This window comes from Mesocricetus auratus, unplaced genomic scaffold (genome assembly GCF_017639785.1).
Source record: "Mesocricetus auratus isolate SY011 unplaced genomic scaffold, BCM_Maur_2.0 Super-Scaffold_100025, whole genome shotgun sequence".
NCBI lineage: Eukaryota > Metazoa > Chordata > Mammalia > Rodentia > Cricetidae > Mesocricetus > Mesocricetus auratus.
This window is the reverse complement of record NW_024429206.1, coordinates 22,909,181-22,936,243: the sequence shown is the minus strand read 5'-3', so window position 1 is coordinate 22,936,243 and position 27,063 is coordinate 22,909,181. Positions and strand designations below refer to the sequence as shown.

Sequence of the window (27,063 nt, the reverse complement as noted above, 5' to 3'; positions counted from 1 at the left end):
TGGTAGAGCTCTTGCTTAGTTTGGAGACCCTAGGTTCAATCCCTAGTACTGGGGAGGGGCCAGGGATCCTGAAACTAGAGCTGGCATTAGCCTCTTCTGGGATGACAGCCAGGTGGAGAGCTGAGTATCTGCTAATTACCCTGCAATAGAGCTATTAAATGCTCTCCCCTATTCCACAGCATAACCACAACAGTCAAATTTACAGAAATGACTTAGAGGACCATCAGCGGTCTTATGGGTGAAATAACCTCCATAGACCAATGCAAGGAGTATTGAATGCCATGTTTGAGGGCTATAAGTTAAACAAGGTTCTTGAAACAGATTAACTGCTACTTGAGAACTAATCCTAGCTAACGTCACTCTTAGGTATTGTCTTGCATACCTCCTGCATGAAGGCAAATCCTTCTTTCTTGTCTGTCTTGTCCATTCTGGCCTTGTATAAACCAACTGCACATCTGTCAAACTAAGCTCAAGCGCCAAAAATTTACCTAGCTGACAAACTGCTTCTTAAGTTCCTGTTGGCAGTTATAATCGCTTGTCACTGATTACAAGAGTCATACATGTTTTAGGTGACACATATTCAATGTCAGTCTTCACTGTTTACCTTTAAAAAAGATTAAAAATAGATTAAGGATCCATTTAAATGAATCATGATAGCTCCCAAAATGGAACATTTATTAAACTTTAGATGCCTCTTTATATGTCAATGTGACCTCATTATTGAAACATGCTGCCACAACGACAGAGAAAAATAATAATAGGGAAACATGGGGCTGGAGAGATGGCTCGGTGGTTAAGAACATGGGCTAATCTTGAAGAGGACCCGAGCTCAGATCGTAGCAGCCATGTCAAACAGCTTGCAACTGTGTAGGAGCCATTGTTTCTTTCATGCTGCTGAGATAAAATATCCTGGCAAAACAACTGGAAGACTAGAGGGTTTATTTAACCTGTAGTTCCAGTGGTGGGGAAGACACAACCACCATCAGGAGAGTCATGGCCTTGGGAGCAGGAGGCGGGCTGGTCGCGGTACATCTGCACTCAGGAAGTAGAGTGTGAACAGGAAGGAACGAGGAGCTGTAAAGCTTCAGGGCCCTCCCTCAGTGACCTGCTTCCTTCAGCAATGCTCTATCTCCTAAAGGCTCCACGAATGTCCTCCCAAAAGCCCCAGTGTCCCCCCAAAGGCCCCAACAGCTTTCCCCAAATGCTGGAGGTCAAGTGTTCAAATACATGAGCCTGCAGGAAACATTTCACACTCAAACTACAAGGTCTGGGAGTTTTGGCTTGGTTATGTGCAGAACGATTTAGTCTAATACCCATAAAGCAAATAACAGGAGCTATTTCCAGGGAAAAGAAATAAGCAATGAATGGGTAGATGGATGAATGAACGAACGAAGGAATGAATGAATGGATGGACGAATGAATGAATGAACCGATGAATAAGAGATAAAATGGGTTTTGATTTTTTTTTTTTTTGGTTTTTCGAGGCAGGGTTTCTCTGTATTGTTTTGGAGGCTGTCCTGGAACTAGCTCTTGTAGACCAGGCTGGTCTCGAACTCACAGAGATCCGCCTGCCTTTGCCTCCCAAGTGCTGGGATTAAAGGCGTGCACCACCACTGCCCAGCTTTGATTTTAAGTTTTTTTTAAGGCAATGCATTTCTGTGAGACAAGTTGGTGGCGCATACCTTTAATACCAGCACTCAGGAGGCAGAGGCAGGTGGATTTCTGTGAGTTCGAGACCAGCCTGGTCTACAAGAGCTAGTTCCAGGACAGCCTCCAAAACAATACAGAGAAACCCTGTCTCAAAAAACCAAAACAAACAAAACAAAACAAAAAACTTAAAATCAGAACAGGAGAGATGATTGAGCAGTTAGGAGCATTGAATGCTTTTTCATAAACCTGGGTTCAATTCCCCACCTCCCACATGGTGGCTCACAACCAGTTTCAGAGGGACCTGACACTCTCTTCTGGCCTCTGTGGGCACTGAACACATGTGCAGACAAAAAACACCCATGCACATAAAATAAAAACAAACTTCAAAAGGACCTTAGAACAAAATAAAGACAATACAACATACATTAGAAATGACCTTTATAGAAATACAAAAATATGAAAAGCATAGAAATGTAATAAGTAAAATCCCATAGACTCACAACCAGAATTACCCAACTGTATTACTTTTTGAAGGGTAGAGGTAGCTCAGGCTGGCCTCAAACTCACAATCATCCTGCCTCAACCTCCCAAGCACTTAGGCTACAGACGTGCAACACTTCACCAAGTTCAAAATTAGCTTTGTTTTTTGAGAAAGGCCTTATATAATCAGGGCTGGCCTTGAATTTAGTATATAGGCAAGAATGACCTTCAATTTCTGATCCCCTTCCTTTATTTGCCTCTGGTGTGCTGGGATTACAGGTGTGTGCCACCACACCCAGTTTATAAAGTTCTGGGAACATAATCCAGGGCTCTGAACAAGCTAGGAACTCAGCCATGACCCCAGGCCGGTAGTAACAGTTGATATTGTTTGATGCATTTCTTTCCAATTGTTTAGTTTCCATTTTTGCCATACCTAAGATCACACGGCATGCAGATTTTTCCACTCTGACATAATATCACAAGCATTTTCCCATTACTGACATGCTAATGAAATGCTTGTGTAGTGAATGACTCCAATATATCTTTGGACATTGATCATTGTCTCTGCTTCTGAATGCCTCCTTAAGTCAAGTTCACCAAAAATAGACTCTACGAATCAAGGCGTACTATTTAACTCATTTTTAGTTTTGGATACAGGTTTCCATATTTCCTATCCACATATCATGCTAATTTACACTCCTACCAGCTACATAGAAAGTTGGTAGGGAGATATCAGTGTCCCCATGATATACCATATGACTCTGACAACAATAGCCGAGACACAGAGTCAACCTGGATGCCCATAATGGAAAATGTAACATAGGTATGTGGGTAGGTACATGCACACGCACACACGCACGCACGCACGTGCGCACGCACACACATACACACACTTAAGGAGGCACACTATTTCATCCACCCATCTCATTTTCACTCACTGACAACTGCCACCCGAAGCCCTGTAGCAAGGAGTGGCACATTCCACCTCAAGGAGACCTATTTTCATGTTCACCAGCCAATATTTATAAGAATTCATCTTGAGCCAAATGCTGCTTTGTGCTTTGCACGAGTTATATTCCATCAATCTTCCTCCAAAAAGCTTTCGAGCACATCTTCCCCTAGGACTTCTATACTCTAAGCTGAGTAAATACATTGAACTTCCCTTTTGTGAAATGGCACCTTTCTCCTCATTGCCTTGATTCTCTGGGAAATAGCCGTGGCATTCATGATTCCACACTGTCTCTTTTCTGAAAGGAACCTGTCTGTAAGTCCATTGCCATGGACCTTTTCCAGCCCCGTTACACTACCGCCAAAGAGAATTTCAGCAGGTGACTGTGAAGCTCCACAGAGACAACTTGCTCTTCTTCTGTGAGGACTGGGGCCTCTCCCCGTATGGAGGCTGCTCCGTCATCAGCATTTCCAGAAAAATACGGTGCACGGAACAGAAACCTTATGTTTGTTAGCTTCAGATCAGTGTGACCAAATTCCTGGGAGAACCAGCTTAAGGGAGGATGAATTTGTTTGAGCTCACGGTTGCAGTGGTGTCCACCAATGCAGAGAGGGAGTGGCAGAGCGGGACAGTTCACAGAATGACAGGAAGAATGCAAAGAGAAAGAGGGACAGGAAGAGGCTAGGGCAAGATACAGCTCCAAGAGCTCTCCAGCGACCCACTCCTTCCAACTAGTTCCCGCCTCCCACTTCTCAGCATCCTTTAAAATGCCTTTGTATTATAACTCCACCCAGAGACCGATCCGATGATTAGTCAGGACCTTTGTGATCCAGTTGCTCCTGGAAACATCCTCACGGGCATGCCCAACCTCATCCCCTAGGTGTCTCTTAATCCAATCAAACTGACAGTCAGGGTTAGCCACCACAGCTGCAGGCCTACAGCAGTAATCACCTAAAGCATGAATGAACAAGAAAGTACTGTTCGGGGGCTGGGGAGGTTGACTCATCCTGGAAAGTGCTTTCTTCCCACACAGGAGAACCTGAGTTCACTCTCCAGATCCCACATAAGGAGCTGGGTGTGGTGGTGACACACACTTGTCATTCCGACCCCAGAGGGTCCCTGGATCTTGCTGGCCAGTCAGTCTAGCCTCTGAGAATAAAATGTACAACTCCTAAGCAATGATGCCTGACCTGCACGTGCGTACGCGTGCGCGTACACACACACATATACGCACACACACAAACACATTAGCATACACATATACCCATAAATTCACATACACATACTTATACACACACACCATACACACAAATATGTGTGCACACACCAAAATTCATACACACCCATATATACACACGTGTATACATACACACACATATATGTGCAGACACACACCAATATACAATATACCTATTGATGCATTCATATGCACACATGCACTGTACAACACATATACGTGTGCACATACATTTTAATATACACATATACCCATACATGCACATATACATATACACATATATATTAACACACGATACCTGCACATACATGTGCACACACACCAACATACACATATACCTATTTATACACCAATATCTATTCACATACACATATGCACACACACCATATAACACATATACATGTGTACACACACCAATATGCATATGTATATATATCATATACATACACCAATATTCACATACATACATACACACACCATACACACACATACATGTGCACACACATCAATATACACATACACACATGCATACACCTACACACCAATATACATATATGTCCATACAAACACACACACATTTGAGGTCATTAGTAACTGGGCAAAGTTATCAATACAGAAAATTACCAAAATGTGGCAATTTAGGCAAAGGAGAGACCTTTACTCTCTCTCTCCATGTCAGGAGACTTTCCTCCATGAGACATTTGTGGAGTAGTATACCCACATCCACTCAGTTAGTTCACAAACACTGGTATAATAGAAAGTACATGATGCCAAGAGCTACTCTAAGAATTCTACCGAAACTTACTTAGTCAACCTAAAAGCCCATTGTGGAAGATTCTATTCTCTCCATCTCACAGATGAGGTTGTTGAGGCAGGAAGAGGTCACACAGGGGGTCACAGAATGATCCACAACAGCCATGCTTCTGGTCTCCAAAGGGGTGCGTTTACTAAGGATGCAACAAGGACACATTAAAGAATAAAACAGCATGCAGCAGAAAGATAGCAGGGCATCAGAGTGACACTTGGACCACGCAGGAGGACACACATGAGGAAGGTCTCGTCTTAACAAGCTGGAGTTCCTTGGTGAGAGCTCTGGGCAGAGCAGCATCTCCTCAGGTAAGGCTTTCATGTAAAGAAAAAGAAGCAGCAACAGACAGAGATAGGATCTGGATGTGGGGAGCTCACAGCATCCAGCAGAAACCCACCGGAGTGGCTGAGGTCGTCATCTGGGGCTCTCCACGGAGCTTGCTCTCCCTGGATGAGCTGCAGGTTCTCTATCCAGCTGCAGGCACTTGCTTATCGTGAGACAAACACCAGTGACCCCCGATGGAAATGGGTCACCCTCTGGCTGCCCTCGAGAACACAATGTTTTCACTCTTGGGTTGTTTTGCTGTTCTCGCCCCTGTCAGTCAGGGGAACCCAGCCTATCTCTAGACACTGAGTCTTAGATGACACTTTGAGGCAGACATGCTTGAGTCTGATGTTGGGGGTGGGGTGGGAGTGGGGAGGTTGACAAGTCCATTCCCAGAGCCAGCTTCTCAAACAGCTGGAAAAGCACGTGTCCATTTACCAATAGGATGTACATTACAGAGTTCAAACTCAGGAAGTGTGGCCCTGTGTCACATTGTCAGCTGCTGGCTGAGCACCCAGCATGGCCACCAACTCTTACAGATGCCAGTGTACTGAGGGTGTTCACTCTTCAGGCCTTCTCGGGATAACTCCAGGGAGTGAGGCCGCTAGTCGGAGTTCTCCACCGAGCATGCCCTCCATGGCTGAACCTGTGGGTCCTCACTTTATATCATGAGATAAACACTGCTACTAGACTCAGAGACACAAAGTTGCTGGTTCAAGATCACACAGGGACTCTATCTATCTATCTGTTTTGATTTTTTGGTTTGTTTGTTTAGAGATAGGGTCTTTCTACATAGCCCTGGTTGTCCTGGAACTCACAATACAGAACAGCTGGCCTCAAACTCATAGAGGCCACCCGCCTCTGCCTGCTGAGTGCTGGGATTAAAAGCATGCACCCCCCTGCCCAGCCTCACAGGGATCTTAATGGCAGTAAAGACCATGCTCTGTGGAACAATGATGACTGATGGTGAAAAAGTGCTGGGTAGGTTGCTGAGGCTGTAACTCATTTGGTAGAGTGCTTGCCTAGCATGCACAGCCCTGGGTTCCATCCCCCAGCAACACACAACACTGGATGTCATGTTGCATTCCTGGAACACCCGTTCTCACCTGTAGGTGAGTCAGGAGTACGTCCAAGCAGTGGTGGTGTGAGGGCTTGCTGTGGGTAAAGCTTGCTATGAAAGGCTGAGTTCAATATCCAGAGCTCATGGGGGCAAAGCCACTGTAATGATGCAAGTCTTGTAATTCCAGGATTGGAGAGGCAGCAGCCAGCAAGTGTAGCCTACCTGGTGAGTTCTAAGTCAGTGAAAGACCCTGTCTCAAAACCAAGGTGGATCATGCCTGAAGAATGGCAGCTAAGGTTGTCCTCTGGCTTCCATGTGCACCCACACTAACACCCCTTTCTACCTGTATACACATGTATGTATTATACACACACACAAAGTTCAAGGTTATCCTCAGCTACATAGCAAGTTCAAGTCCAAGATGGTATATTTGAGACCATGTCAGAAAGAAGGGAAAGTTGGAAGGGAGGGGGGAAGGAAGGAGGGAAAGGCAAAGAAAAAAGACAGGGAAAGAAGGAAGAAAGAGAAGAAAGAGAGACCACACTCCAATACATTTCAGCTGTCTGTTCTGAGAGCCAGATCTGCATAAGCCCAGCACCATGACATCTTCGGGAATTCTCTCAGTCTGTATCACCATCACTGCCATTAATAGATGTTTACCTGGCATCCAGCTTAGGAGAAATGCTATGCCAGGCTCGCTTGCCCCAGTTAACACCGCAGCGATAGGCTTGCTCTAATTAGCCCTCGGCATGGTGTAAGATGAAATAAACTGAAATGCATCCGGCTCCCCGGTCAGGTGGCTCTTACCCGATGCCTACGGTTTTCACAAGCTTGCACAGCAGCCAGCTGCCCCAGAGTGTAGCAGGAACCGAGAACATAATATCCCTGTCCTCCTGTTTCATTATCACCAGCGAGGGTGTCCGCATTAAAGGATCAGTGTGAAATGGACAATTCACACATCTTCCCCGTTTCGCAACAGTGTCCGTCCCTGCTGTTGCCACGGATGCTGGGCCTGCTGCAGCTTCACAGGGTTTGCCACAACAAGAGGAAAAGGTCTCTATCAGCAGGAAGCACGTGCAGACAAGCAGGCAGCTGTGCACATGAGTGCGCATTCCCTAAGCCCCATTCTTCGCATGGTGTAAGGGTGTCTCCAGAAGGTTCAAGTGTTTTTTTTTAGAACAGTGGTTCTCAACCCAGAATGGCCTTTTCACAGGGGTCGCATATCAGACATCCTGCATATCAGTTATTTACATTACGATTCATAACAGTAGCAAATTTATAGTTATGAAGTAGCAACAAAAATAAGTTTATGGTTGGGGGGACACCACATGAGGGTCACAGAATTAGGAACGTTGAGAAACACTGGTTTAGAAGTTTGGTCTCTGATGGGGCAGGGTTTAGGAGAAGGTAGGACAGAAAATTCATGGGGCCAGTCTGGAGCGAGATTCAGCAACAGAGCTCCTGCCTAGAATCCCCCAGTGATGAGAGGCTAGGGGTGTGGCTCAGTGGTAGAGCCCCTGCCTAGAATCCCCCAGTGATGAGAGGCTACGGGTGTGGCTCAGTGGTAGAGCCCCTGCCTAGAATCCCCCAGTGAGGGGCTGGGGTGTGACTCAGTGGCAGAGCACCTGCCTAGAATCCCCCAGAGAGGGGCTGGAGTGTGACTCAGTGGCAGAGCACCTTCCTAGAATCCCCCAGTGAGGGGCTGGAGTGCAGCTCAGTGATAGAGCACCTGCCTAGAATCCCCTAGTGAGAGACTGGGACATGAGTCATCAGTCATATGCTTGCCTAGTAATACACAAGGACTTAATATTTCATCATCAGCGTGCCTCCCTCCAAAAGGGTGGGGTGGGAAATCACTAGGTCATTCAGGGCACTGACCTTGGAAAAAGTTAACATTGATCTCAAAAACAGTTGTTATGAGAGAAAGTCCACACAAAAGAAAAAGGCTGGCAACCTTAGACTTTCAGCCTCCAGACTTCATACTTTGTATAATACCTAACCTCTAGTATTCTGCTATCAAAATGACAGCAGGGAGCAGGAGAGAAAAGAGAAAAGACACATTTGAGGAAAGTCTCTTTTGCCTTGATAGGGGCAGCTAAATTGCTTGACTGGCACAAGGCCAATGGTCCAGTACAATCTTTCTTCCCCAATTTTTACATTGTTAGCAACACTCTTTCCAAAAATGGAATGACACAGGGACAGGGGTGGGGGGAGGCTCCCAGGTCTTGTTTGGGAAACTTGTCACCTTCAGATATAAGGTATTTATGACAGGAAAGGCCTTCTATTACCCTGGCCCAGTCAGCCATCTGGAGACCCCTTGTGAAGACTTAAGCCCTCCCAATACTCTGGCTGGTAATGCCTTAAACTAGAGAGAATTCCAGGTACCCTGTGTTCACATCCTGAGCCATCCATCTTCCGTTGCTCCAAATCCAGTGGCCTGGTTTGCAATCCTGAGTTCTCTCCTACTATCTGCCTTAGCTTCTAGCCACTGGACCCTGTTTGAATAATCTATCCCCCAGCAGTAAACACTATTTCCTGGAAGACAGAGATTCATCATGCTCTTTTAGCTTTCTCTCTCAAGTTCCAGTCTCCGGTGACAAAATCCCAGCTCTAAGCCCAAGCCTGGTGTCCTCATCTGCCTCTGTACTTTCACTAGATCATCACTCCTTCCCTGGGAGGCTGATGCTTGATGTCTTCTGATCTGCACATATGTGCCATGACATGCGATATGTGTGTGCCTGAACATGGGATGGCGGGAGGAAAGGAGAGAGAGAGAGAGAGAGAGAGAGAGAGAGAGAGAGAGAGAGAGAGAGAGAGAGAGAGAACAAAAGGTAAATTCAAATGGGCTTGGTGGCCCTCATCAGTCATTCAGGACTTGAGACACTGAGGCAGGGAGACTGCTGTACATTTTAGGTCAGCCTTCCTAACCAGCTAGTGGCATCAATGTACACAGTAATATTTTAAAAGCATCTACTACTACTGTAATTTTGTAACTTTAAGTACAAAGGGTAAATAATAAACTTTTGGTGCTTTCTGGGAGGCCTCTGACATGTTATAAAATTACAATCAGAACACAGACAGGACCAAAATGAAGAGAAACACCAGTTGTCACAGCATTTAAATCTTACCTGCCACTGAAATGTCACCCTTCTCAAATTGAGTCCCTTGGGAAATACAGGGCTGGGGCAGAAGGAAGGTAGCACGTCCAGAAGGCAGGAGAGTCAGCCTTTCAAGCTCAAGAGAGACTTAGCTGGGGATCTCTTATTTCATGTCATTCTCGGAATTTGGGGTTGGTGCAGCCAGGGTGTGGGGGGCTGTGAGAGAAGGAAGAGGACAGGAGATAACCTCAGGAGTGCAGTGGGAAGTGGTTCCCCCTCTTTTCAGAGTCTGGTCATCTAGTCATGTCCTCTGCCTCTACTAAATAGTATCAACCCCAGACTCTGCAAGAGGGCTTCCAACTGGAGATGATGCTTGAAGGAGATAGTCTGCTTGGATATCCTGTTCCCCTGGACACATCCTATCGTGACATCCCAGAGTAACACAGATGGGTAAAGGCAGAATTTTATGTAGGCTTTGTAGAGCAAGAATGCCTTCCTTTGGTTTCTTGAGAGTCAAGAGTGACTCTCTTGGGATATCTGAGTCTTCCAAGCTTCTCTGTCTACCCACCCAGCTGTGAACACCAGATTGCCATTACTGGGGTGGGTGCTTCATTCGATGGCTCTTGCTGGGGGGGGGGTTGGTGAGGACTAGTTCTCATGGGCACAGAGATGAAGTTGTTATCTACATGGTCCCCGATACAAAAGATTAGAGTGACAAATGGAGATGGGGTGGGAAATGGATTGTTACTTTTAATAAGCAGATCATAACTAGATTTATAAAGGTTAAAAGTGTTGTTTCAGTACACTGTGTGTGTCATATTCAATCATTATATAATCAGTATACATTGATTGATTATAAGCGTCAGTATACATTGTGGAGTGAACAAAACAGACTAATTAGCATGCTTATCATTTCTTTGTGATAAAAGCGGTTACATCTTTTAGCTATTTTGAGGGTCTGGGGAGATATATCACTTGTTAAATAATTACCTCACAAGCATAAGGAGCTGAGTTTGGGCCCCCATAACCCATGTAAAAAGCCAGGCAATAATAAGACTGCAAATGGGAGGCAAAGACAGGTGGATTTCAAGAAACATACTGCCCAGCTAGTCTTGCCTATGTAGTAAAGTTCCCAGCACATAAGGGACCTAGTCTCAAAATAAAAAAAAAAAAAAAGGTGGAACACTCCAGGGGACCAACAATTTGTTCTCTGACCTTTACATGCATATTGAATGCATACATGCATCACACACACACACACACACACACACACACACGAATTAAATAAACAAAAATAAACATGAAAATCCTATAGCTATTTTGATATATGTCCATATGTTACTAATAGCTATAGTCACTACACTATGTAGTTAAACTGAATCTCCTATCTGTCTGAAATTTTGTTCCTGTGGTGGTCAGTTTTAGTGGTCAACTTGACACAATCTAGAGTCACCTGGAAGGGGAATATCAATGAGGGACTTTCTGGATGGGGTTGATCTGTGGCCCTGTCTCTGTGGGACTGCCTTGATTACATTAATGAGGTAGGAAAAGCTTGCATCAAAGTGGACAGCACAATTTCATGGGAAAAGGAGAAAGCACGCTGAGTGTTAGCTTCTATTGCTCGCCTCTGAGTGCAGATACTATGTAACCAGTTCCTTCAGCAGCTGGAGTTTACTCTGAGTGCAGATACTATGTAACCAGTTCCTTCGGCAGCTGGAGTTTAGCTCCCTGTTATATGGACTCTAACCTGTAGCTCAAGAATCACTAGCTAGAAATAAACCCTTTCTCCCCTAAACTGCTTTTGTCATTTTGTCACAGCAACGGGAAACTAAGACTGTTCCCATTCGTTTACCTCTTCCCCCCATCCGACACCCCTTTTAACGTGAACGAATGTCTAATCCACATACAACGGTGCTTATTTGCATACAATGATGCCTAATATGAATGCAATAACACGCGCATCTGCATACAGCGATGGAGATACACTGGAATGCACAGAGCAACCACAGCTGCAGACTGTTGTGGGGGTCTGAGCATTACTTCCATTCATGCGTTATCCAAAGTGTGATTTTTTCTTTCTTTTTTAAAAGATTTATTTTATTTGTGTGTGTACACGTACATGTGCGTGTGTATGCATGCATGTGTGCGTGCGCAAGTGCTCACATGCTTACAGGTGCCCATGAAAGCCAGACATGGTGTCAAATTCCCCGGAGCTGGATTGATAGACACTTGTGAGCCATGTCATCCGGGTGCTGGGTACCAAACTCTGGTCCTCTGCAGAGCAGGAAACGCTCCTAACTGCTGAGCCATCCATGCAGCCCCTGAAGTTCAATTTTCCTTCCATCCTCTCTATACTCCCTCCTCCAAAGGGGAAAAAAATTATGAGACGACGTGAGTGTATTGTCTCCCAAATAAAGGTAAAGTGACAGCGCTTTCAGTGAAAGGCTCTGCATGATTGGAATTAAATGTCAAATACGATTTTCTGTTGGCAATTCAAAGTGTCTGTGTCAAAATCCAGAGTGATGGTGTGGCTGCAGATTAGTATCTGTGTGAATGGCGGCTTCGCACTGTGGGGAAGGTTTACGATTCAGTAGATTAACACAGCTCCCTTCATGCTACCACTTAAGAGATAATTTGTTCAAGCAAGACACGACTATATTGTGACTGCCCGTGAGCAGGAATTCCCTGTCCCCTGAAGTCACCCATCCCCTATGAGGGTATTTTGATGATGCATGCACTCTGCCCTGCTGTTTATGGGGGGGGTGGCATCTGCCATCATAACTGGGTGACAGACAGGAGGGCTGAACCAGATACAGCTTTTGGCAGCCCAGCTGTCGGTAGCTACCAGCTCTGTCTACTTGCCATGTCTCCGGGAAAATGGAGTTCTTATTGATCTCCCTGATATGAAATGGCCTTCCAGGCTGGAGATTTGACTCATTTCATTTCAGCTTTCCACATGGGATGAACAGAGGAGGGGAGCTTCCTGACAGGTCACTGAATCATGTACACGGCCAGCAGGCTTCTTCTGGGCCTAGAGAAAATGATGGCCACCAGGACCCAGGGAAGTTTAGAAACTTGCACGGTCACATCACACAATTGGTGGGAAGAGCATAGGTCACGTCACACAATATTCACAGCATGGCAGAGGCTATGTTTTCATGGTTTACGAAGCTCCAGTATCCTGCGTGATACAAAAAGTGACTTTGATGGGACAATGTTTTAAGACTTTGAAGTGACTTGGGCTGAGTATGTAACTGGGAAGTAAAGCATTCACCAGAGATCGGAAGGAGGAGCTGGAGGCTCACTGGTAAAGCACCTGCCTAGTGTGCACAAGATTCCACCCCCAACCCTAACAAAAAGGGTAGGACACATTGAGCAATTTGCATTGTGAGTCCACAGCAGAGATAGGGAGAACCACGTCTCCTGATTCCTGGTTGAGTGCTCTCTACCTCAGACTGTGGGACTTTATCTGGCAGACACTATATTTGCTCTTTCTTCCCCCAACAGAAACTTGGCCCCGCCCCACCCCACCCCCACACACATCTGGGGACAGAAGTAAACAGCCAAAGCTGTCTCTTTTCAGAAAAAGCATTTCTGTACTCCGACCAAGGATGTGAGGAGTTCACAAGACTATGTTCCGGCTGCGATTTAGAATGTTGACTCTGTTGCGGGTGACCTCTGACGCCCAGACGCATTCATAAGGTGCCATTTTCAACTCTCCTGCCAGTCTTCATCCTCATCTGTATCAGAATCTTAATGCCCGCTTCCCTGTTTGAATTATGGTAATTTATTGTAATGGTGTATTTTGACCTTTTCAGTATTTTGTGTTTTTATTGGATAGCTGTTTCGCCTCTTCCCTGGGGGGTTAAGCCAGGTTGAAAACAAGAAAGAGTGGTAGGAACAACCAATCAAAATACAGAATATTAAAAAGGTCAACACACAAGAGCAAACTGCTAATTTGGAAAACACAAATATAAGAGGAAATGAAAACTCTGAAGTATCTGGTGGCCACAGCAAGAGTGGAATGGACAGGAAAAGGCTGGGGGCCTTCTTTCAACCCATACACAAAGGCCAGGCAGAGTGGCATGCACAACCATCATCCCAGCTCTCGGGATGCAGGAGGACCAAAAGCTCAAGGTTATACTGGGCTGCAGAGGAACTTGGAAGCCAGCCTAGACTACAGAAGACCCTGTCTCAGAAAAGTGAAAAGGAAAATCAATTCCCAGCACAGTGGTTACATCAGCCACTAGGTGTAAACTCGCCTGTCATGAGAATTCCAAGAAAGGGAGCCAGTGTGAACACCAGAACGTGAGGCTTAAACTATACAATTTCCATTCTCTCACCTGGTGGCTACATGTGACAGAGAAAGGTCATGAGCCCACCAAGTCCTCTAATGTGGCACCATCAGAAGATGCAACAAGAGGCTTCTGTCCACAGGGAAATGAGCATCTGAAACATCTAGAACTGGTACCTGTCTCTTTTTTGAAGCTCTATAGGAAGGGAACTCCCTATTCGTTCAACTCAATTGAAATCTATGAGTCTTTAAAATAAGCACATCTTGGGCCGCGTACTACACACCTATAATCCCAGCACTCAGAAAGTTGAGATAGGAGGATGGGAAATTCAAATACAAGCTAGGAAGAGAAATAGCATGTCTGGACAATAAGGATTGGAAAGGCAAAGAAAAACTGAAGTAATCTATGTGGCCATTCCTATCATTCTGCTGAGGTTAGGGCAATCAACATACCGAATGACCTACAGCGTATCAATGTTTACCCATGAAAATTTACCTGGATCATTTGCTAACCGTGTTCTCAGTCTAGGGGAATCTACTCAGGCTTTCTACCACTGAACCATGATCCCAGACCAAACATAATGTTCACAGACTCTAGATGTCCCATGTCACGAAACAGGATTTTTAAAAATACAACACACTCTATAACCAACATACAAATGATGTTAAGACACTCTCACATATTGGCACTTTCAAGTCAGAATCTAGTCAATAGCACTCCAAGTAAGTATATCACAGGCAAGAATTTGATTTTAGAAAAATTATGCAGATTCTAAATTATAGTTCTTTAAAAAGAGTTAATATGTAATATACTCATTATACTATTAAATATAAAGGGCTTCTAAAGGATTATGTAGTACATGACCTCTGATTTAAAAAAAATACTGCTCAATAAGAAATATATATAATATATTTAAATATATATACACATATATATTTAAACTTTCACTGCATGTGCTCTACACCCAAGCCCCTCATGGGAGATTGTAGGCAGGTGCTCCACCATTAAGCTACATTTCCAGCCCCTCACTGGGGATTCTAGGCAGGTGCTCCACCACTCTGAGCCACACCCCAGCCCCTCATTGGGGGATTCTAGGTAGGTGCTCTACCACTGAGCCACACACCCAGCCCCTTGCTGGGATTCTAGGCAGGCACGAACCTAAGATCTGTACTTGGCACTTGATGGGCATTCACTTAGTTCTCATCACCCGGAGAAAGTCATCCATACCATCACACTACGAAAGTTTGCATTTGATCACAAGATGGAGAGACGTTAGATGAGTTGCCTGGAGGCAAACATCCAATTAGAGTTAGGAGTAATACCCAATGTCAAATTCCTCTGGCTCTGGGCTCAGGTTTGTAGCCATTGTACTGCCATGCACAGGACAGGCATTGAGAAAGCTGTTCATTAGATAATGGCATGATGCATGTGGTCAGGCATGCCTATAATCCCGGCACATGGAAGGCTGAGGCAGGAGGACTGTGAAGTCTGTATATTCAAGGTCTGTGTGTGTGTGTGTGTGTGTGTGTGTGTGTGTGTGTGTGTGTGTGTGGCAGATCAGGGGCTAGTTTTTATTTCTTTGTGTTTCCTCAGCTTATGAGCACTAAGCCATGGCCCACTCCCTCATTGGGAAATCCTTGGCTCCCTACCACTAGATCTGAGGCCCCATCCCATCACTGGAGAATTCTAAGCAAGAGGTCTACTACCAGACCATACCACCAGCCCCTCACTGAGGGATTTTACGAAGGTTCCCTACCACCAACTATTCTTATAACCTTCACATTAAAAATGATTAACTAAAGAAAATACAAATAATTTTAATATGAAGCTAAGGCTAGACCTGGGGAGAGAAGCTGAGGTGGTAAAGTGCTGGGCGGTCCCGACTTCACTCCTCAGACTGATGTTTTTGGTTTGTTTGTTTTTTTAAAAAAGAAAGAAAACTTGGACATATGCTTGTAACCCTAGTGGCTGCAGAGATAGAGACAGGAGGGTTCCCCAGGATTAACTGGCCTGCCAGCCTAGTCTACTTGAAAAGCCCCATAAAAGACCCTGTTTCAAAGAGAATGCGGACGGTGCCTGAGAAATGATGCCTGAGGATGTCCACTGCCCACCACATGTACTGGCACACATGCCCACCGACACACAAATACACACTCAGGAAGTTAAGGTCCTCGGTAGAGAAGTATCACATGACTAAGGAAACGGCTTCATAGAGAAAGAGGAAAAAACACACCTGGGTCATTTGCAGCTGGAAGGAGAATTAGGCACTGGCAAGGACCCATCAGGTGAAGGCTTTGGCGTGACCCCTAGAAGCCACCACCTTAGACAAGCATGTTGTGGCACACGTGTGTAACCCTAAAACTAGAGTAGTGGGAACGAGACGATCCTCATGTTTAGTCTGACAACTCTAGCTATCTGATAATCTCTAGGCTCAATGAAATACCCTTATCTCAAAAAAATAAATAATAAAAGGAAGATGGGCATTAATAGAAGATACCTAGCATGGAACAATGGCCTCTATATGCTAGTGTGCACACGTGTACCGGCAGTCACATGTACTAACATTGCCATACCCTCGTCTGACTGCTCTCCATTCACAGGACTTTGCCATTACTTACAAGTCTTTGGTCATCCTGAAAAGTGGAGACATTATTATCAACTGCATCTGATGTCACCTGAAATATCCCCTATGTCGTGTTCTGAGTGCCCGTTCCCTGAGAGGCGGCTCTGTTTTGAAAGGCTTTGGAGCCTTAAAGGAGAGGGATCAAGCTGGAGGATGGAGGTCCCTGGGGAGACGTTTCAGGCCTTCCAGCCACCCACTTCCTCATTCCAGGGTATTTAATACCAAGGACTGCAGTTGCCATTTCTGGTTGCCAAGGGCTTCTGTACACAGATACGTAAAACCACACACAGACACAGAAATAAAAATAAAATAGTTTTAAAGTAAGAATGAAATGTATGTCTAGACAGCTGTAGTCCCAGGCCTGGGCCCAGAAACATGACGAGTCCTTTGTACACACTCCAACCAAGAGTACTATGTGGTGTTGACTCAGGGAAGACAGCTTCTAAATAAGGAATGAGATTTGATTAGTCACCACAGCACATATTGCAACTCAAGCTCTGGGTTTCCCAGTGAGAAAAGCTGCTCTTTTCCAATATATCCCTGACTTTTTGTTCTCTCCCAGGCTATCATCAGATCATTTCCATTTATTTCAAAGGACGTTTTTTTTAATCCACCTTGAGGTTTTACCTGCTAGGACCTGGGGCTGCTATGTTACAACATCCACCGAATTACGCACAGGGATGGCAAGCCTCTTGTCCTCGCACAGAAGTGGCTTAAAGTACCCCATTCCCCTTTGTAGACATTGGTTAAACTATCATCAAAACCAAGATGGAAATCAAGAATCTTCACTCTCTAGTGGTTCGTGGCAGTTTCCCTCTTTTGTTCCAGGCTAAATCGCGTGTGATTATTATTTCTTTGACTTGACTCCTCTGTGTAACAGCTCATCAAATCAGCTTTTGTTCTAGAAATTTATTTTGTCAGCTAATTGGTCCTCCCAGGCTCGGAGGCACTGAGCTGCCCACCAAAGGGCCTTTTTCTTTATATTAATATAGCACCTTTCTCTAGAGAGGGCTTAGCATTTGCAAATAGCGGCAAATTATTCATTGAAGGGTTTTTTTTTTTTTGCAGAATTCAACAGCTGAAAATTGTAAAAAGAAAAGATAGAATCTACAAGTTTCTTAAGTAACTATTGTCCAGGAAGAATTTATACCTATATAAGGTGATATTCTAATTCTGATCTGACCAACTAAGAGGTCGTGTTGCAGGAGGGTTCATAAAAAGGCATATTGAGTAAGATAAGCAGAAGTGATTGGGAATCAGGGATTGGGAGGCAGCTCAGTCAGTAGCTTGCCACGTGCAGGAGGACCTGAATTCCATTTCTAAAAGGATCTGGGTGTGGGAGGGTATGCTTGTAATTACAGATCTGGGCAGTGGGGGGGGGGCCGGGGAGGCGCAGTAGCTGTGGTCAGTAAGTCTCAGGTAAAAGTGAGATACCCGGTCTCAAAAATCAAGGTGGGGAGGTGACTGAGGAGAGTTACTAGAGTGTGACCTCTGTCCTCCAGGTGTCTGTCTCCATGTGTGCATGTGCACATGTATGTATACATACAGAGAGAGACAAAGAATATACTGAAAGTCTGATGTTTATAGTCAAAATGTTCACAGTTAGGACCAATAAAGAAAACACAGGCATTGATTCTATATAGAGAAAAATCCCCAACTTTCTGTTTTCCCCTTCAATATTGAATCAACCCTTCCAATATTATCTGTCTGTCTGTCTGTCTATCCATCCATCTATCCATCTATCTGACTTACATGCATCTACATACCTATGTCTTTATTACTATTTCTTATATTTTGGGTTGTAAGTCTGGCCTTTAATGGTTGAGTCATCTCTCCAACCTTCTTTATCGCTCTTTCTCTCTCTCCCTCTGTGTCTCTCTCTGTGTCTCTGTCTCTGTCTCTGTCTCTGTCTCTCTCTCTCTCTCTCTCACACACACACACACACACACACACACACACATCTTAGTTGACTCTGTTGGCTCACGGTGAACTTGCCCAAAGTGAATCCTGGTGCTGTGATTATACACTATTGTGTGTTGTTCTTACTATTTGTATCTACAAACTAAATTTTGTACCCAGTACATTCAACCTGCAGCCCATAGGCCACATGCATCCTGGAATAGCTATGAAGGTGGTCCAACACATTTGTAGGGCACAATATCATATTGCAATGTCAGATGGCTAGACCTCTGAGTAACTTGATAGAAGGGATGTTTCTTGTGTTCACAAGCCTGGGTTCCCAGAGTTCCAAATCAGACCCTAAATATGGTAGGAAATCCATCTTTGTTATTTTATCTGTTTACTGTAGGTCCTATTCAGCTTTGACTATCAACTTCACACAGCCTAGAGTTATCTGAAAGAGGAGGTGTCCAGATACCATTGCCCTGTGGACACCTGTAGTTGGGAGGTTTTTTTGTGGGTTTTTGTCTTGTTTTGTTTTTCATTCTTTGCTTTTTGGGGTCCTGCCGCCCAGCTCCCAAATAAAACACAGAGACATATTCTTACTTATAGATGCCTGGCCTCAGCTTGGCTTGTTTCTATTCAGCTTTTCTTAACTTAAATTATCCTGTCAGCCTTTTGGCCCTGGGTTTTTTTTTTCTTTCTCTATTCTATATACCTTTCTTTCCTTCTTTTTTTTTTTTTTTTTTTTTTTTTTTTGGTTTTTACGAGACAGGGTTTCTCTGTATTGTTTTCGAGGCTGTTGGTCCAGCCCTGCCTCGAACTCACAGGGATCCGCCTGCCTCTGCCTCCCGAGTGCTGGGATTAAAGGCGTGTGCCACCACCGCCCGGCCTTTCTTTCCTTCTTACTGTGTGGCTGGGCGGCTGGCCCCTGGGGTCCTCTCTCCTCCTTTTCTCGCCCCTCCCTCTTCTTCCTCAAGCCTAGATTTCTCCTCCTATTTATACTCTCTACCTGGCAGCCCTGCCTACTCTTTCTCCTGCCTTGCTATTGACTGCTCAGTTCTTTATTAGATCAATCAGGTGTTTTAGACAGGCAAAGTAACACAGCTTTACAGAGTTAAATGCAACATACAAAAATGCCACATATCTTTGCATCATTAGCCAAATAATCCACAGCATAAACAAATATAACATATCTTAAACTAATATCCCACAACAGGCATCTTTGTGTCTTCATGGGGAATGTCCTTCTGTATATATGTTTCTCTTAATGGTTTAATAAAATGCTGATTGGCCAGAAGCCAGGCAGGAAGTATAGGTGGGGCTACCAGACTAGGAGAATGCTGGGAAGAGAAAGGCTGAGCTGCAGGTCCAGACATTCTCCATTAAGTCAAGACCACATGGAAACACGTAGCTTAATAGAAATGGGTTAATAATTAAGAGAGAACTAGCCAATAAGAAGCATGACCCACCGGTCAAAAGATTTATAGTTAATATAAGCCTCTGCATATTTACTTGGGGCTAAACGGTTGTGGGACCAGGCAGAACAGGAACTTCCATCTACAGTGTATTGACTAATAATTGATGAAAGAGGGCCCACCCCATTGTGAGTGACACTGCCTGGGAGTGGGGGTCCTGTGCTGTAGAAGAAAGCTAGGTAAATGTGAGCCTACAATTGAGCCGGCAAGAAGCATTCTTCCGTAGTTTCTGCTTCAAGTTCTTTGCTTGAGTTCCTTACTTCCTTCGGCCATGGGCTGTGAGCTGTGAGCTGAAATAAATGCTTTCCTCCCCTGTGCTGCTTTTGACTAAAGTTCTTTATCACAGCAACAGGAGGGAAACCAGAGCACTGTGCTCTTAACACAGTGCTAAGGGCTTACTTTCTGAAGATCTCGGCGCCTGGAACATTTATCTGATGCGGCAGTTTCTCATCTGCCTGAACCCTGACCTGCCTTGTTTCTCTCTACTTCCTTTTGTCCTCCCAAGAAACATTAATAATATTCTTGTCTTTGGAAATTCCTCCTTAAAACATCCCTTGTTCGTGCATCAGCTGTGCCAGATCAATGGGACAGACAAGAAGAACCGCACCACTAGAAATAAGGGCTGCAGGGAAGACGTCACTATTTTTTTTTTTTTTTTTTGCTTATGCCAGAACTGAGTAGCTCTGTCCCCTTCTTACCAAATGGTTGGGGGATCACTGGTTATTTGGGGAGAAGGATTACTGAGGAAGTGTTGGGGATTTAGGTGTTTTTTTTTTTTTTGAAACAGTGTCTCACAAAGCTGCCCAGGAAAGTCTAACTTGTGAGTCTCCTGCCTCAGCCTCCAGAGTAGCTAGGATGACGAGCCAAAGCTGCCCTCCAGGTGATCAATAGATGTTCATAAGTACTAAGTTTCACTGATGAGAGAAAAAATGATGTGGTGTTTAACGGCTGTATTAGTCACTTTCCTGTTGCTGTGATAAAACCCCATCATCAATGCAACGTGTAAAGGTGATTTGGGCTTACAGTTCCTGAGGAGTAAGAGTCTACCACAGTGAGGAGAGCATAGCAGCAAGCCACAAGCATGGTAGCTAAGAGCTCACATCCCAACCATAAACATGAAGCAGAGTGGGCACCAAATGGAAATGGTGTGAGGTTTTAACTCTCAGAACCCATCCCGAGTGGGTGATTCCTCCAGCAAGACCATACCGCTTAAACCTTCCTAAACAGTAGCTCCAGGTTGGTACCAAGTATCTAAATGTGGGAGCCTCTAGGGGACATTCTTATTCAAGCCACTATATTGACACACACTAGAGTCACTCGGGAAGAGAGTCTGGATGAAGGATTGTTTAGATCAGATTGGCCTGTGGGCATGCCTGTGGAGACATAGTCTTGATTGTTAATTGATGTGGAAAAGACCCAGCTCACTGTGGGCAACACCATTCCCTAGTTAGGTGGCCCTAATATTTGATAGTGAGTTGAGCACTAAATATGCATTCATTCATGTCTCTGCTCTTAACTGTGATGTGATGTAACCAACAGTCTCAAGTTCCTGCCTCTGTGGCTTTTTTTTTTTTTTTTTTGGTTTTTCAAGACAGGGTTTCTTTGTGGCTTTGGAGGTGTCCTGGAACTAACTCTTATAGACCAGGCTGGCCTTGAACTCACAGAGATCTGCCTGCCTCTGCTCCCAAGTGCTGGGATTAAAGACGTGCACCACCACCTCCCGGCTCTCTGTGGCTTTCTTACAGTGATAAGCTATAACATAGAACTGTGAATTAAAATAAACTATAAGTTGATTTTCCAAGTTTTTGTTTGTTTGTTTGTTTGTTTTGCCACAGCAACAAGATTAAACTAGTGCAACTGGGATCTACTTGTTTACTCAGAAAAGAATATCTAGAGAATTCTTTTTTGTCAGTACAGTTCAGAGAAATAGTGTTCAGTACCAAACCATCAGATGATGTAAGAATTATATTAAAGATGTTATAAGTGTATTATTGAGCTTGTTTTTAAAATAAAGAAGAAGGAATGAAAGAAAGAAAATCCTCAAGGGCAATTTTTTAATTGGTTTTTCACATCAGGATTCTAAGAAAACACTAAAGTTGGGTTGCCTTGGGAAAAATGCTGATTCAAAGAATATAGAAGTTTGGAGATTAATATTCAAACATAAGGGAATAGACTTGACCTGGAATACATACAAATCAAGAGTGGACTGTGCATAACAGTCTATCATGAGGATCATATCGTAAGTAAAATAGAAGGCCTAGAAGGCCAAGAAGTAAAAGGAAACCAAGATACCTCCTGGGTTATGTTTATTACAGTTCTCTGGAGCATAATGGGATATTTACCAAAATAGGCATGTATCTGAACACAAAAAATTCTCAAGATATTTTTTAGGATTTGTGCATCATGTAAATTCTCCTATCTTGGAGCAATTAAGAAGCATTCAATTTTAAATTTTACTTTAGGGCTGGTGATGTAGCTCAGTGGTAGAGCACCTGCCTAGAATCCCCCACTAAGGGACTGGGGAGTGTGGGTCAGTGGTAGAGCACCTGCCTAGAATCCCCCAGTGAGGGGCTGGGGATGTGGCTCAGTGGTAGAATGCCTTTTATTGAAGAGTCTTTTAGTGAAGAGCTAAGAATGTTGCTCAGCACGGAGCATCTGCCTAGCATGCATAGGTTCTTGGTTCACACCTCAGTATCATAATATAAGCACACACAGAGCATGCACACAGGCAGCGACCTTATAGCTGATCCCACGAGCTCACTCTCCTCTGTGTGTGTTCTCCAAATGAGGAAGCCTGGAGGGTTTCTTCCTCTGTGTAGCAGTTTGTGTCCATGACTATTGCATCACTCTTCCCTTTTTAGTCATCTCAGCTCCAAGGGAACCTGTGCCTTCAGTTTCCACATTTCCCGTCTCTGCCTTCCCTGAGCTGGAATTACAGGCATGTTGCCATCTTTTTATGCTGGGGATCCCAACTCAAGTCTTCACGTCCGTGAGCCATTTCCACGACCCTGCTTTGTTCCTTCCTGTCTTGGCTTCCCTCTCCCCTTTCTGAACCAGCCTGCCTTTGGATAAGAGGTCCTCTGCCTCTCACCCATTTGTAGTCTCTCTGCGTTTCCTCACCTTCCATTCTTCTTCCCAGAGGCCCTTCCTGACTTAGAAGACTGGGAACTATTTTTAAACCGATTCTATTTCTCCTGGAATCGACAAATCCCAGAACTGATGCATTTTCTGTTCACATAACAGCTCCTCAAATTCCTTCTCGCTGCCTGTCTTTTTTCCATCTCAGATGAGCAGACCTAGCAAAAGGAAAAAGGGCTGCTTGTTGTTGCTGTTGACTTCCTTTCTTAAACCCCCGATTTGGGATAATCCCATGACGTTGCCGCCTAAACTCGTTCTAAGAAAATCGCACACTTTATGAAAACAATTTGCACAACTGTTTGCGTAAAGTGTTCACACCTACAGACCACTTAGGCTGCTTTTTAGACAAACTCCACCAGCTCCCGGTACCTTTCCCATTATCTGTGTTTCTGAGGATGTGTCCTGGGAGTATGCAAAACAAAAACAAGACAATGCATGATGTTTGAATACACTCTGCCCATCACCCAGATGCTAAAGGGACTTGGAACAAACAATGTTCCTATTTTGGAGTGCTCTCTCTCTCTCTCTCTCTCTCTCTCTCTCTCTCTCTCTCTCTCTCTCTGTGTGTGTGTGTGTGTGTGTGTGTGTGTGTGTGTGTGTGTGTGTGTGTGTGTGTGTGTGTGCATGACTGTCATTCTTCAGGCATCTTTCCTCAGGCATTTCTCTGTTTGAGAGATGATGTCTCCCTGGGCCCTGTCTCACCAACTGCACTAGGCTGGCTGGCCAATGCGCCTCCAGAGGTCTACACGTCTGTCTACCCTGTGCTGGGATTACACTAGTGCCACCAAACCCTGCTTTGTTTTTTTTTTCAACTTGAATCCTGAGGAGCAAACTCAGGTCTCCAGTCTTGCAAGGCAAACACTTGACCAACAGAGCATGTTCCCATGTTCCCTATCCCCCATAGGTAGCTTTTCTTAAAAATCCCAGAAGTGCCTAGCCCTGCCAAATCCAGATTCCCACGAATCAAAGCACCAAGTAACTCATCTCTCCCAACTCTCTCTCTCCCCTACAGGACTTCTTGTCTTAACAATGCAGGACACTCAGAAGGTAAACAAAACCACACATCTCTGCACAGACTGACCTCCGCCTGGTGTTGATTACCACAGGGATCATTTCTGAAGCCTTTACAAAGGAAAATGGCCAGATCCCAAACCTCTTACTAGTGCTGACTACAGATACCATCTCCCAATCTTACAAGGCTAGTGTAGTTTGGATCTAAGGGCTTGTTTTCAGCTCCCTCCTGGCCAACTAAGATGCTGATCTAGGCTAAGCCCCCACACAGGCTTCAGAGAGACATCCGGGCTAAGCTCTTTTTCCTGGAGCACCATGTTGATTTTAATAGGGACTGTCTGTCCCTCAAGAAGACTTGCTCTCCAGTATGACATCCTAAGGGATGGGATGGTAAATGTGAGACTTGCCGCAAATCAGAATCACCTGAGGAGTCAATTGCCTAGACCAGGTTGATCTGTGAGCATGTCTACGGGGGATTGTCTTTTTTGTTAACTGGGGTAGAAAGACTTTCTGCAAATGTGGGCAGCACTATGTCACAAGCTGAGCCTTGGACTTTGTGAAACTGAAGCAAGGGAGCGGAGCATAAGCAGCAGAGATCACCTACTTGTTCTCGCTGCTCTTTACTGCAGATGTGATGTTTCAGTTCAAGTTCCTGCCTTGACTTGCCCACAGGTAATGGACTGGAACCTAGAATTATGAGTCAAAGAAAGCCCCACCCCCCCTCCATTGCTTTTGGTCAAGTTATTTTATCACAGCCACAGAATGAAATTAGGACAAGGCTCTGACCCGACCAATGGATTCATCTAAAATTGAATCGACTATTGGAAAGTGAAGGAACCTAGGAGACGTGTTATCTAGTTAGAGGGCAATTTGGTGTGTAACCTATGCCCCAGAAGGCCTCTGATGCCTGTCTGCTACAAGGTGATCAGCTTCCTATGCTACACAAGCACACAGCCTCACCACAGCTCCAAAGTAATGAATCCAGTCAACCATGAACACAAATGTCTCAAACTGTCAACAAAAAATAGCTCCTCCTCCTTTAAGCTGTTTTTCTCAGGCATTTTGTCACAAGAAAAGTAGCACATATGGAATCTTTATGTGTGATAATAATGCCAGGCAAGGTCACATTTCCTCTTTGTGTCAGCAATGTCACACAGCTGACCTGCAGCTAACAGGCCTCATCACACATGGTGCTATCAAATCTTGTCCCTCTGGTCATGCATTTATCCCAATGGGCTGATTAAATCTGACCTGCTTATCCTCTTGTTTATATATTTTATGATACTGAGCTACACCCTCACTTGGCTCACAGCGACATCTGGTACATTTATGTTACAAACCTCTTTGCAAATGTCCATGAAAACCAGAGATGAATAAGAAGAAGAAATATCAAAAGACAAAAAAGAGCAAAGCTCGGAGCATGTCTCTGGACACTTCTCCCGGAACAACTCTACTTTGCAATCAGTCCCTTCAAAGGAGAAGCTGTTTAACCAATTATTCCATTCCGTTGTCCTTTTTTATTTCCCCCTGCCAAACACTGTGTTGAAGTTCATAGTCTTGGATGAAACTAATCCTGAAAAACTGGTTCACAATGAAGCCACGCTGGCCGCTGGCTGGCGGTATCCATGGCTATTTTCCCAGATGCTCACGCGCTTGCCAGCCCTTCAAACTTTCAGGAGGACATTCTTAAAAATGCTTGTGGGGTGTGTGTGTGTGTATGTGTGTGTGTGTGTGTGTGTGTGTGTGTGTGTGTGTGTGTTGGGTGTGGGCTAACTGGTTATTGTGGGTGCGTACCCACGTGCGTGTGGGTGGGTGTGTAGGCCCGTGTCCACTTCTCTCCTTGATAGCTCTCTACCTTCATTTTTGTAGTAGTTTTTTCAATCATCATATGATGCGCTGGAGCCGTTGTGACATTGCTGAATGAAGTGTGTTCCTGTGGTTCTCCTTCTCTCCCAAAGACTCTGCTCCTCTTCCATGTCCCATGTGTCTTTTTACCTACTCTCTCTTCTTCCTCGTCACCTGCCTTCATCTCACCAGCCTTGACACCCATCGGCAGAAGAGTGGATAATGAAAACATGACACATACGGGCACTGGAATGACATTCAGCTATAGGGAAGAAGGAGATCAAGAAATTCGCAAGAAAATAGATGGATCTGGAAAGCATAGTATTACGTGAGGTGACCCAAACCCAGAAAGAAAGAGGTCACATGCTTTTCCTTTTATGCAGGTCCCAGAATATAGCTTCACATGGATCATTGGGAAGGGGTATAAATGCAGTAGAGTCTCTCTCTCTCTCTCTCTCTCTATCTCTCTCTCTCTCTCTCTCTCTCTCTCTCTCTCTCTCTTCTCACTCTCTCTCTTCTCACTCTCTCTCTCCCTCTCCCTCTCTCCCTCTCCCTCTCTCTCTCTCTTTCTCTCTCTCTGAGACAGGATCTTTCGCTGGACCTGAAGCTCACCCATTCAGCTAAGCTGGCTGGCCAATAAGCTTCGAGGGCCCCCCATCCCCACACTCCCAGTACTGAGGTCACAGAACCCTACCACCACCCTCAGCTTTTTACATGGATTCTAGGGATCTGAACTCAGGTCCTCATGTTTACACAGCAAGTACTCTTTGACCAAGTCGTCTCCCCAGTCCTTGTTCTTCTTTTGACACAAGGTATACAGCCCAGTGTAGTCTTGAACACTCAACCCCGCTAGATCTGGGTTTAGAGGCAGGAGCCGCCACACAAAGGTTGTAGATGTTTCCGAGCCGAGATGTTACCTTCTTTCCGGGCAAGAAATACAAACTCTAGCTGCTTTTCCCCAAGTTTGCAAACCGTGTTTCTTCTCTGTAATTCACCAAGACCACCCATTACAGTGGAGTGGAGTATAATCTATGCCATCCCAGAATACCACAAAGGTCTGTTTCATCATCTATAAAATAGCAATTGTCACATCAGTACTCATTATGGTGGTGCCACCATTGAATGACACTGCAAACTAAAAGAACCAATGTTTAACATGTAGCCAAGA

At 44.7% G+C, this 27,063-nt stretch overlaps 1 long non-coding RNA gene across 5 annotated transcripts in view; it reads right to left on the bottom strand.

The window, feature by feature from the left end:
• The window catches only part of LOC110342798, a 90,647-nt gene that overhangs the window by 28,065 nt on the left and 35,519 nt on the right, over positions 1-27,063 (bottom strand). For 3 of the 5 annotated variants that reach the window (XR_005871060.1, XR_005871061.1, XR_005871064.1), the window contains 2 exons: positions 9,637-9,822; positions 5,122-5,263 (listed from right to left, as the gene is read on the bottom strand). This is a non-coding gene — a long non-coding RNA (uncharacterized LOC110342798). The other 2 variants (XR_005871063.1, XR_005871062.1) reach the window with 2 other exon arrangements.